Here is a 12,931-nt window from a genome sequence, read left to right as displayed (position 1 = left end):
TTTACTTATTTTATAATCAAAGTTTCCAAGTGTCTGTTGGATATGGGCTGCGCCCTTATGCCAACTCGACCCAAAAAAATCTGCTAAGCACAACAAGTTTGCATTTCGGTCCGTCAGCAAGCAAGTTGGCCTAATAAGCTAAATGGGCCGATTTTAGAGGGCAATCTCGGAAATTTGCGATGAAGACCTAGAGAACCCTCACTCTACATTCGATTATAAATAGCTCGAGACATTTATTGGAAAGGGGATCCGAACCTCCAAACATCACCTAGAGAGCAATATTCTTCCTCGAAACCTAAGTTTATTATCCTTTTTGTAATTCGCTCTTTACTTTGAGCTTGTCTTACTTTGGTCGTCAGCTTGCTTGTAAGTTGACGAACACAACTCGACTCTTTGTTAGTCCCGACCTCATTTGTCGTTAATAAAAGGACCTGCTCCGCTCTTACCCCCTAAAATCTTTATTTACTTAGTATTATGAAATTCCCGGTACAAACAATTGGCGCCCACCGTGGGGCTAGTTCAGAGCGCTCCTTTTTATACGTTCAAAACTGATGGTCATCACTCTCCGAAAAGATTCGAGACGACATGACGAACTCGGAGACCTCAAGTGAAGAAGAAACTGCTGCCACCATGCTACCAGCGCTCGGCGCGCCGACCATGCCTCTGGAACCAAAGTCATTGGGACGCACCAGACCTTGAACGCTCCCACCTACCGTAACAACAGCGACCAAAGGCACCACGCCGAACAATGCTACCGTTGAAGCAGCACCGACACGCCCATCCCACCTCCTACTGCCACACATGGCAAGCATCGCCAAACTGTGGATCCAGTTGTCATCGACGGTGCCGCCCTCGACGATATGATGCAGACTATCATCGACAGACTCGATAGCTAGGACAGGCGAACAACCAAGCAAATTGACGCACTCGCTACAACATCAGAAGCAACGCAAGATCAAATCAACATGCTCCAGCGACTTAACGCACAAGCGTTGACATGCAAGTGACCCTGACGACTAGGACACACTGCCACACCAACCTCCACCAATCAAAGAACTCTAGCAGAGCCACAGACACTGGTCGACGTTCATCATCATAGGATCTGTAGACGACTACACTATGGTGACACGTTCAACGATCATCGCAGCAAAAGAAGCTTACCATAATCAAATCGACGACGACCTCGCCAACTTCCCACAAACTTGTCTCTCGATCTACCTCAAATCCGGAACCGCGCACATCAAGTTCGAGGGTGACCTCATCACGGCTACCCTCGAGACCAGTATGCCGCCCTCCGAGATCACTCATACCAACCTCACAATGGAGAAAACCAGGTAGCGGTGCCGACCTCACCTTGGGGGATCCCATCCTCACCAACGAACCCAGATCGGAGGAATCAGCGACCTCGGTATCCGCCATCAACAAATCGCAACAACCATCATTCTTGCAAGGGTGATCGTCGAAACCACCATAGCGCCCTCCGATCCGACGAACAACGATGGCGACGCCCTCAACCGTATCATCCTCGATCATGCCGTCCAACGAGAACGACCAAACCCGTCGAGCTCGCGACCACCAAACCCGTCGAGCTCCAGATCCTCTTGATTGGTCTTGAAGCCAACCGGATCCAGATCTGCGAAGTCTCGGTCACACCGTCCTCCAGCTCGTCCAACACCAACACAAGCGACCTCGCGAAAAGTTTCGCCAAGCTCGCGACAATAAAACCCAACTTGCCGACCTCCCTCAGATTGCCAACCAACGAGCTGGTCTATTTCAACAGCGGTGACCTCATCAGTTACGCGCAATCCCATCTTTCGATCTCTTTCAATGTTGACCTCCAAAACTGGTTCGAAGTTAGCATCACGACGCCCTATGAGATTACTCTTGCCAAGCTCACAAAGCACCAACCTCCCGCCAACAGACTCAGCGAGCTCGTTGCCCGCCATCAACAGATTGCACCGACTAGCTACCCGGCGAGGAAAAGAGCCGACACTCATACCACCGCTCTCGATCCCACGAAAACTACCAACCTGGTCAAGATCGCCTTCCCGATTCAGATCCGCAGGCGCCGCCCAACGAGACTGACCGAACCTGCTTGGACTCGAACCATCGCGGTGACCTCGGTCCGGATCGATGTCATCATCGATTTCGTCGCCCGCAATACGACCATGGTTACCGACGCGAGAGGGCAAACTCATCGAACCCCACTCTGCAAACTCATGTTCATCCTCCGAAGCCAAAGGAGCGTGCCGACCTGCCATTTCTGATCTCAAAGTGGCGATCGCAGATTTGGTCTTGAATTGATATGATAATGGGAAGCGTCAGGACATGTGCTTATTGTTTGATGCGTATCTGCACAACCACGAGAAATTTGTGCAAGAAACCAGTTGGAGAATGTGCTCAGCTCAATTACAAAACTCCTCGAAGAAGAATCAGATCCAATAGAGTTCAGATGAAGGAGTTACGCAATTTACAAAACATGTGATCTCCAGCTTACACGAATTCAGACATACGCCCATTCAAAGGAGGAGTTTGAATTTCAATTTCCAAGTTGCTGAATGTTACAGGAAATTGTTGTATCTCCTCTATATAATGAGGCTTAATTCATGAATAGAAAATAAGTTTTGTTGTTGAAAAAAAATCAGAGAAGTTTCTCTCTTTCAAGATGTGATATCTTGTAATTTTTGGAACTCCATGTTCATGGTGCGTCATATCTATGTTCATGGTTGGTTCAGGCTTATCATAGATCCTTTCACAGATCTTTGTGGTGTCTATCGATCAATCTCTCTATCCATTCCTTGTTGGTGTGTCATATCCAGCAAGTTGTCAATCCCCTTTGGTGTGTAATATCCAAAGAATCGATCCACCGGTATATCAAGAGTCTTTCCGCAGCTCTTGTGCGACCATTCACTCCACATCCTTTGATCCTTTAGACTTCACAGTCTCTTGGATGCAAAGTTTATCCCTTTCACCACCTTAGAGTGTCGACTCCTTGGGAGAATCATATCAAGTGGTATCAGAGCAACACTCTAAGCTTGGTCTATTATTCTATCATCTTCTCATCTCTCCATCTTCTTTCATTCATTTTCTCATCTCTTCATCTTCTATTTCTGTTTTATTTTTATTTCTTTATTTTGTCAAAAAAAAAAGAAGGAAATGGAACGAAAAAAAAGAATAGTATCCGGATTTGAGGGCAAATCCTTTTTCAAGAGGGAGAATATGATATGATAATGGGAAGCGTCAGGACATGTGCTCATTGTTTGATGCGTATCTGCTCAACCACGAGGAATTTGTGCATGAAACGAGTCGGAGAATGTGCTCAGCTCAATTAAAAAACTCCTCGAAGAAGAATCAGATCAAACAGAGTTCAGATGAAGGAGTTACGCAATTTACAAAACAGGTGATCTCCAGCTTACGCGAATTCAAACATACACCGATTCAAAGGAGGATTCTGACCAGACCAGATTGAATTAAGCTACAAACCAAATTGTTCTAGAATTTTGGTCCATCAGAGAAGCCCAACAAAGTGGAGTCAGCCCAAAATCAAGAAGAAAAGAGAGATTTTCGTCCATTCTCAAAACAGCATTTAATTATGTGGTTTTGATGTCTTTCGTAAGAAGCCCAACAAAGTGGATTCATCCCAAAATCAAGAAGAAAAGAGAGATTTTCGTCCATTCTCAGAACATCATTTATTTATGTGGTTTTCTCTCTCTTACACGCACTTTAGAGTTTGAATTTCAATTTCCAAGTTGGTGCATTCCCAAGTTGCTGAATGTTATAGGAAATTGTTGTATCTCCTCTATATAATGAGGCTTAATTCATGAATAAAAAATAAGTTTTGTTGTTGAGTAAAAATCAGAGAAGTTTCTCTCTTTCAAGATGTGATATCCTGTAATTTTTGGAACTCCATGTTCATGGTGCGTCATATCTATGTTCATGGTTGGTTCAGGCTTATCATAGATCTTTTCACAGATCTTGGTGGCGTCTCTCGATCCATCTCTCTATCCATTCCTTGTTGGTGTGTCATATCCAGCAAGTTGTCGATCTCCTTTGGTGTGTAATATCCAAAGAATCAATCCACCAGTATATCAAGAGTCTTTCCGCAGCTCTTGTGCGACCATTCGCTCCACATCCTTTGATCCTTTAGACTTCACAGTCTCTTGAATGCAAAGTTTATCCCTTTCACCACCTTAGAGTGTCGACTCCTTGGGAGAATCATATCATGAGCGGCGGCCGGCCTGTTAGAATCATATCCATTTTGTGGGTTTGCAACCAAGCTATAGAAAAAAAAAGAACGCTCGACATACCGTGCTCATCAGCTCTTCAAAAGAAGATATCTATAAAAAAAATTATTACACTCGCAAGAGTACACTTAGTCAAACAAGCTCTCTCGAACGAGTCCATCTTAACGAATGTCCAGCTTCTACATCGTCACCCTGGCCAGGTGTACAATTTAAAACGCGTTCCACATCGATGCAGCGGTGAAATAATCTGCACAAAAAAAGCTGAGCCCAGTCTCACATTCATCTAGCAGGCGGTCAAGTTTGAATAAGCCAAGTTCTTACTTGCACACTCTTGCCGACCTCTGAGCACCCACAAGATAAGCTGGACACCAGGGCCGCACCTAAAAGGTACGACGAGCTCATCTCAACTACCACCCAAAAACTTGGTATTCAAAACACATAGTAGGATAAGCCGAGAGACGTTTTGCCCCATAAAAAACATCTCGAAACCAAGCAAAAAGCCAAGCATGTCTCGCACTAGCTTGAGGGCACCTAAACTAATAAGCCAAGCTCCGGCTTGTATGTTCTTGCCAACCCCAAGCACCCACAGGGTAAGCAGGACAAGAAAGCCGCACCTAAAGGTATGACAACCGTCCTGCAGACCCCACTAGCCCCCGCTAGCTGCCCCAACGAACCGTCCGTGGACCCTGCTAGCCCCCCGCTAGCCGTCCCAACGGATCCCAAACTGACCCTGCATGGCATCGATCCTAACCTTTCACCGTGGCAAATGGAACTATTCATCCAAATCCACTAGTAAGTTATTCGTGCGCCAGGCGTTCCTCTTACCCTGGTCCCCACCCTTTAACAACCTTCCCACAGGACAAGCTGTCACCAATAGAGCTGCAGATGACTTTGGCCCTTTTAACAACCTTCCCACAGGGCAAAAGGGAAAGGAAAACCCTTAGTCGTTCCTTTTGTATCATTAGACGACTTTGGCCGTTTTTGAGAGAAAAGAAGGGATAAAAAGTGTTCTTGAGTGTTCCTGGTGATTCCTGGTGTTTGGAGGCGTGTCCTGTAGAGATCTGTAGCTAGGATCGTTGTAGGAGCTTCCTAGGAGCGTGTTTTTGATTGTTTAAGGTTCAGAAACTTCTTGGCAAAGGTAAGTGCATGACCATGGCTTATCTAAGCTAGAGATTACTCTGATCTGTTTGTTTCAGTGTTGTTAGGCTTGCTAGTATGTTATGTGAGGCGTTAGGAAGCTTTCTTGTGGCTAGGGATCGATTCTTGTGGTTGCAGGAACGAAGATCCGGCAAGAAGCTTTGGGGAAAACAATGCTCGGCATGAGCATCGGTCGATGCTAGTGCGAAGACGACGCGGAGTGACCTAGGAGCGTCGTTCGATGCCAGGTGGAGGCGTCAGTCGATGCGATTAGGGTTTCCGCGTGATGTCGAGCATGTGTCGATCGATGCAATTGGAAGCATCGGTCGATGCAAGTGAACTTTGGTGTCGACCGATGCATACCTTGTGTCGGTCGATGCTGGTCCCTGATGGTGTTGGTCGATGCAATCTTTGTGTCAATCGATGCAGAGCCTGGTTTGTTTGTTGATTGTTGTTTGATGGTTAGAGTATCTCTATTGCTTGTGTGTATAGCCTAGTAGATGGGAGGATAGCCTTACTGGGTGTTTATAAAATACTCATGCATTGTAATTTGTGTTGCTTCTGTTAGGTGGCTAGAGTTGAGTCCTAGAATGTTGTTTAGGATTGCTGGTTCTCTGGTTTATGTTGTTTGGATCATTAGGTTATGATTTGGAATTAATGTTGGTTATTGGTTATTATTTATTGAATTATTTTATTGGATATTGGTATCTGTTATTTCCGCTGTTGGTTGTGTTTGTGGTTAGGTGGCTAGTGGATATGGGACCACTAGCTGTAGTTATTTATTATTATTATTTAGTATTTGATTAATTAAAAAAAACGGGTCAGGTTGTTTCAGTTTGTTATCAGAGCCATTACGGTTCTATGTTTGGGTTCACTAGGTTTCTGTTGTTGATGTTAGGATTGCGTGTCATGATTGATTATGTGAGTTAGTCAGTTGTGTCTGGCATGGAGTCCTAGAAAATCCTCTTTGAGCCTACAGCGTGATTCCACGGTGAGTTTATGATTTTGTGTTATGTTAATTGTGTGCTTAGCCTTCTGTTCATGGTAGTGCAGATGGTTAGAGAGGATGTTGTTGCTGGTCGTGGTCGTGGTCGTGGACGCGGATGTGGTCGTGGTAGGGGGAGAGCCCAAGTGGTTAGTGAGACCGAGGACCAGAGGGTGTTGGCGAGTCGCAGGGTGTCCAGGGGGATTCCGTGAGTGTGGCCGGAGGGGGCGGTGTTGATGCTCCAGTAGCCGGTGATGGTAGGGCCCCAGGTGCGGCTGTCCCAGTGGTTGGAGTCCCGGGTGTCGATCTTGCGGGTTTGTTGGCACAGTTGTTAGAGCGGTTGCCACCAGTGGCACCGGCTCAGGCTTAGGTAGTGCCACCAGTGGCGGCGGAGGAGTGGCAGCCAGTGGCTGCGGATGTGGGGGTCCATTCTCGTTATATCAGCATGCTGACAGAGATGGGCCGTATTCATACCGAGTGCTTTTCGGGAGGTACTGATCCTACCGCTGCGGAGGCGTGGAGGACGAGTGTGGAACGTAACTTCCATACTATGAGATGTCCTAAGGAGTTTTAGGTGGACATTGGGGTCCACCATTTGACTGGTGATGCTCAATGGTGGTGGAGGTCTGTGGCAGCCAGGAGAGTGGAGAGGGAGATGTCTTGGGCTGACTTCGTCTTGGAGTTCAACCGCAATTATTTCCCCAGAGAGGCACTGGATAGGCTGGAGGTGCAGTTCCTTCAGCTAGCTCAGGGAACTCGGTCAGTGCGGGAGCTTGACTTGGAGTTCAGTCGACTTCTGAGGTATGGGGGTCAGGATATGGAGTATGGGGAGGCTCAGATCAAGAGGTTTTTGAAGGCCCTACGTGACGATTTGAGGGTTCACTATAGAGGGCGGGGTTATGCTACGCGTCCAGAGATGGTTGAGACTATAGCAGGGAATGAGGAGGATATCCGGGCACAGTCAGTGGCGTCTAGCCCAGCAGTCCAGCCTAGCCGGGCTCAGTATCAGGGTGGTTCTAGCAGGGGCGGCAAGCCTGCGCAGGGAACCAAGAGGAGATGGGAGGCTACGCAGAGGCCGGGTGGTCCGAGTTGCTTCGGGTGTGGAGGCAAGGATCACAAGGTTGCTAGCTGTCCCAAGAGGAGTGCTCCGACGACAGCAGATCGTGCTTCCTATCATTGCAGGGAGCCAGGGCATATCAGGCCCTATTGTCCCAAGTTGCAGCCGGTAGCAGTGGCAGCATTGCAGCACGTGCAGCCGGGAGGGCAGCAGGTGGCACGGATTGAGCAGGTGCCACGGGTTGACACGACTGTAGAGACTGGTGTAACCAGTGCCGGGGCGATCACAGGTATAATTTCTGGTACTTAATCTTTGTGAATTCTTAGTAAGTTCAGATTTTATGTTGTCCTGGATAAAGTGTTAGGTTCTCAACATATGAGGTTTGTGTAGGGACCTTGTTGGTGGGAGGGTTTAAGTCCCATGTTATGTTTGATTCGGAAGCTACTCATAGCTTCATTACCCCGGAGTGTGCAGAGAGTGCGGGTATCGTGGGAGATCCCGGAGAGCGTACATGAGTTGTCAGAGTTGCTGGAGGCAAGTTTCTGAGGGTCATTGGTAGAGCGAGGGGTATCGATATTCAGATCGCGGGAGAGTCTTGGCATGCGGATTTGCTTATCAGCCCAGTGGAGCTGTATGACGTTATCTTGGGGATGGACTGGTTGCATCGGCATATGGTTCATCTGGATTGTCATCGGGGTAGAGTGGAGTTTGAGCGCTCAGGAGGGAAGTTGGTTTATCAGGGGATTAGACCGACTTCGGGGAGTCTCGTGATCTCGACCATTCAGGCTGGGAAGATGATCGAGAAGGGCCGTGAGGCTTATTTGATTACTATATCTATGCCAAAGTCTACGGTTAGCGGTATTCCGATAGTAGAGGAGTTTGAGGATGTGTTTCAGTCATTGCAGGGATTACCACCTTCTCGGTCTGATCCTTTTTCGATTGAACTGGAACCAGGGACGACACCGTTATCCAAGGCTCCTTACAGGATGGCTCCAACAGAGATGGCAGAGCTGAAGAAGCAGCTAGAGGATTTGTTGAGCAAGGGATTCATCCGTCCTAGTGTATCACCGTGAGGAGCGCCAGTGTTATTCGCTAAGAAGAAGGATGGGAGTTTTTGCTTGTGTATTGCTTACAGGGGTCTCAACCGGGTTACTGTGAAGAACAAGTACCCTCTGCCGAGGCTATTTTGTCTTTTAGCGTTTTTAGGGCTTCCACTACTTTTTCTATATAAGGGCTTGTACCTGCAGCCACAAAAGAGTCCAGTTTTTTAGAGAGTCAAAAAACCTAGTTTTTACCTTTTTTAGAATTATTTCTTTTGCACTTTTATTTCTTAGATCTTGTACTTCTTTTAAAATGAGAAAAAAGACTAAATTCTTCAATATTGTTGGTTTCATAACTTTCTTAATATTGAGAATTTGAGTTTGGTTCTTTCTTCAATGTTGTAGATCTTTGATTTATCTTTCTAATGATGCAAGTTTCAGTAATTTCTGGGTTTATGACTTTATTGTTCATCATGTATGCTTGTGAGTAGTTGCTTAGGATCTTGAAGATGGGTTAGGCTGGGTTGTGTTTGAGGTTTGTTTGATTTGGTCAAGCTTGATTGTTGTAGATCTCTTCTGGGCTAGATGTTCTTAATGCTGATCCTATATCTGAGAGGGTAGGATCTGATTTCAAGCCTCTTAGCATCACACCAATGTCTAAGGAGCATAGATAAGGCTAGATCTAGAGACTATCATTAGGCTTGCTAAGAGATTAGAAGTCTTGTTTGATTTTTGACATATTGCTTAATGCCTGCTTGTGTAGATTCTTTACTTTGTGAGAACAAGTCTAGAGATGCATGAGTTTGATTGTTTCTTGCCATGAGAGTGGATTAAACATGTCTTAGAAATATATGTCTAGAGATTAGCTCAAGTTGTTTGAGATTTGTTGACCAAGTTAGATGACCTCAATCATAGTCCAGCCCATGAATCCCTCCTCAAGACCTTCCTTGTTTATTGATTCTTTAGTTTAAATCCTGTTGTTTGATCGTTGTTTGATTTGCTTTTGGTATTGCTCTGTTTTTCTTGTGTTGCTCTGTTTTGTGTATTTGTCCAGCTCGACCCTGCACTCGATCAGCACTCGATCGAGTGCTTGCTCGAGTTCCAACCTAGAACTTGTGTTTATGATTTGTGTTTGTCCTATTTCACTCTAGTTGCATTTCTGTTGTATTCATTTAGTATCTTGTTCATTACTTACCTTGCATTAGTTCAATACTTGCATTTCCATAGTTTCTATTTCTGTTTGTCATAATCATTCAGTTCCATTTGCATTTAGCTCCTAGTTCTTGTAGTTTTACTTTCTGCACTTTCCATATCATCATAGGATTGTTAGTGACAAACAACCTTTACATCTGGCTTGACTTAGACTCATATGCACATCTTGATTGTTCACAAACACTCAGATTGGATTGACACCTCTTATACTACAACTGCATAAGGGGAATTGAAACACCCTGCCATCCATTCATTCATAAGTCATCATTCCATACACCATCACCAAACCACAAAATTGTGTGTTTCAATTTGGCGGCGTTGCCCATTTGAGTGTATTTTGTGACATTTAGGATCATTATTAGTCTAAGATTAAGTTCGTTTATACACTTGTGACGTTACTGAACTCGAATCTTCTTTTGCTTGGCTGTCTTGAGTTTCAGGTACCCACTCGACCACCCACTCGACCACCACTCGACCGAGCAGTGATCGAGCACTTGATCGAGTCAGAAGCCAGATCCAAATAGCCATCACTTCCCAGTCGACTCGACCACCCACTCGAGCATGCGCTCGACCGTGTACCTGTTCGAGTCTGTAGTCGAGTTTGTTGATGCACACAAGGTCAAAATGCAAAGACAGTCTTCAAAGACCCGTTGACAACATCCACAGGCTACAAAAGGGTTTGAGACATAAGCAACGAAGGGTAGTTCAAGAACAAGAAGAACAAGTAGTCATGGAGCAGGAAGATCACCATGATCATAGACCTAGACACATTGGTGTTGGGGATGCACCTAACACACACAACCAAAGAGCTGGTATTGTGCCTCCTGCTGTGGCCAATAATAATTATGAAATAAAGAGTGGATTGATCTCCATGATTCAAGCCAACAAATTTCATGGGTTGCCAATGGAGGATCCTCTAGATCACCTTGATGAGTTTGACAGAATATGTTGACTCACAAAAATCAATGGAGTAAGTGAAGATGGCTTCAAGTTAAGGCTATTCCCATTTTTCCTTGGAGACAAAGCTCATCTATGGGAGAAGACTCTTCCTACTGGAGCTATAACCACATGGGATGCATGCAAGAAAGCTTTTCTGGCCAAGTTCTTCTCCAATGCAAGAACTGCTAGGTTGAGGAATGAAATTTCTGGGTTTGCTCAAAGGAATAATGAGAACTTTTGTGAAGCTTGGGAGAGGTTTAAAGGATTCCAAACTCAGTGTCCTCACCATGGCTTCAGCAATGAGTCCCTTCTAAGCACTTTGTATAGAGGAGTACTTCCCAAGATAAGAATGCTTCTTGATACAGCTTCAAATGGCAACTTCCTCAACAAGAATGTGGAAGAAGGATGGGAATTGGTTGAGAACCTTGCTCAGTCAGATTGTAATTATAATGAAGATTATGATAGAACCATGAGGATCCCCTCCACTGATCAAGAGGACAAATACAAGTAGGATTTAAAGATGGTCAATGAGAAGCTTGACAAGATTCTCCTAAGCCAGTCAAAAACCATTCACTTCATTAGTGAAGAAGAAGCTCCAGTCCAAGAAGGAGATAGGGAGTTTGCTGAGTTGTGTTATATGCAGAACCAAGGAGGAGGATACAAAGGCTACAACCAAGGTGGAGGATTCAAGCAGAACAACCTCTCTTATAGGAGCACCAATGTAGCCAACCCTCAAGACCAAGTCTATCCACCTCCTCAGCCTCAACAACAGCACAACTATGCACCCAAGCAGCAGCAACAAGTGTTCCAGCCCCAATTGTGTCCCCCACCAGGGTTTCAGACTAACCAAGGCCAAGAACAAGACCTAAGAGCAATGATACAACCGCTGTTGATTGGGCAAACCAATGGGAAGATTGAGGAAGCCAAACAGTTTGCTGAGCTGAATCAAAGGTTAACATCACAATATAATGATCTCAACATGAAGTTTGAAGGTCTGAACTCAAGAGTGAAGTATATGGAGAGCACTATAGCATCTACTTCAGCTCCAAAACCCACCCTACTCCCTGGAAAAGCAGTTCAAAACCCAAGAAAGTTTACTGCCAAAGTCATTCATATCTTTGAAGAGGAAGTCATTGAGGACAGTGAAGTTTAAGTTGGGGAGGATTGGTCATTTCTTGAAGCTCAGAGTGAAGTTTGTGCAAGCAGACTGACTCCGGTATTGCACTCGACCAGGTGCTCGAGCATGCACTCGACCGATCGAGCTGAAGAGTCAGAAGCTGTCAAGCCTGCTAAGTACATCCCTCCTGCTTACAAACCGCCTCTACCATTCCTAGGACATTTCAAGGCACATAAGCTTAAGGAATTAAGGGAAATCATTGAGAAGAAACAAATGTTGGCTTTGCAACAAAAGGAAGAGAAGACTTTGAAGGAAGAGGTTGTGATTGAGAAACAAGAAGAAGTGATGGCCATACAAGAGATCATCATTGCTTACCAAGAAGAAGAGAGAGGACCTGCCTTGGAACAGTATGATCCATATCCTCTCTATAAGGATTTTTTGCTTGATTTATCAAAGAAGAAGGCTCAAGCTCAAGATGAGAAGGATCTTGAAGACCTTGGAGGAGTAATCATCCCAATTAAGCTTAAGGATCCAGGTCCATTCTATCTGCCTTGCACACTTAGCTATCTTCACTACAACCAGTGCTTATGTGACTTGGGAACATCTATCAGTGTGATGTCCTATTCTATAGCACAAAAGCTTGGGCACGCTGACTTCAAGTCCACCAACCTTCATATATGCCTAGCTGATGGTTCAAACAGAGATGTGGTTGGCAAGTTGGAGAATATTCCATTCAAGATAGGAAGAGCAAGGGTTCATACAGATTTTGTGGTATTGGAGATAGACAAGGAACTTGAAGATCCTATCATCCTTGGGAGGCCATTCTTAGCCACAGTTGGAGCTGTTATTGATGTTAAGGAAGATCTTGTGACCTTGAACATTTCTGAGGGTATAGCTATGAAGTTTAACATCTATAACCCAACCAACCTTCCTACCATTAATGATCAACCTTTTACTATCAAGGACAAGGGTGGTCATGAAGGTTTAAGTGAAGTGGCAGCTCCAAAGGACAATCTTTCTCTTCAAGAAGATTCTGTGGAAAAGCTTAAGAGGTCAGTTCAAGAGTTGACTGGTATGGTTAAGGATCTCCAAGTCAAGCTAAACAAGAGGTCTTTGAGGAAAGCAAGACCAAGGCTCAAAATGAAGAAGAAATATGGTTTGTGTGTTAAGGGTGAGGTGATCAAGGATTAGACTCATAAT

At 45.1% G+C, this 12,931-nt stretch overlaps 1 non-coding gene across 1 annotated transcript; it reads right to left on the bottom strand.

Annotated features, from left to right (window-relative positions):
* Window positions 1-10,801: 10,801 nt before the first annotated feature.
* On the bottom strand, window positions 10,802-10,908 carry LOC147928724 (small nucleolar RNA R71). The gene has a single exon (XR_015581068.1). It is a non-coding gene; the product is annotated as a small nucleolar RNA R71 (small nucleolar RNA).
* Window positions 10,909-12,931: the final 2,023 nt, after the last annotated feature.

This window comes from Camelina sativa, chromosome 14, assembly GCF_030686135.1.
Source record: "Camelina sativa cultivar CO46 ecotype springtype chromosome 14, ASM3068613v1".
NCBI lineage: Eukaryota > Viridiplantae > Streptophyta > Magnoliopsida > Brassicales > Brassicaceae > Camelina > Camelina sativa.
Note: the sequence above shows the minus strand (reverse complement) of the source record. Positions and strands in the feature narration are given on the sequence as shown.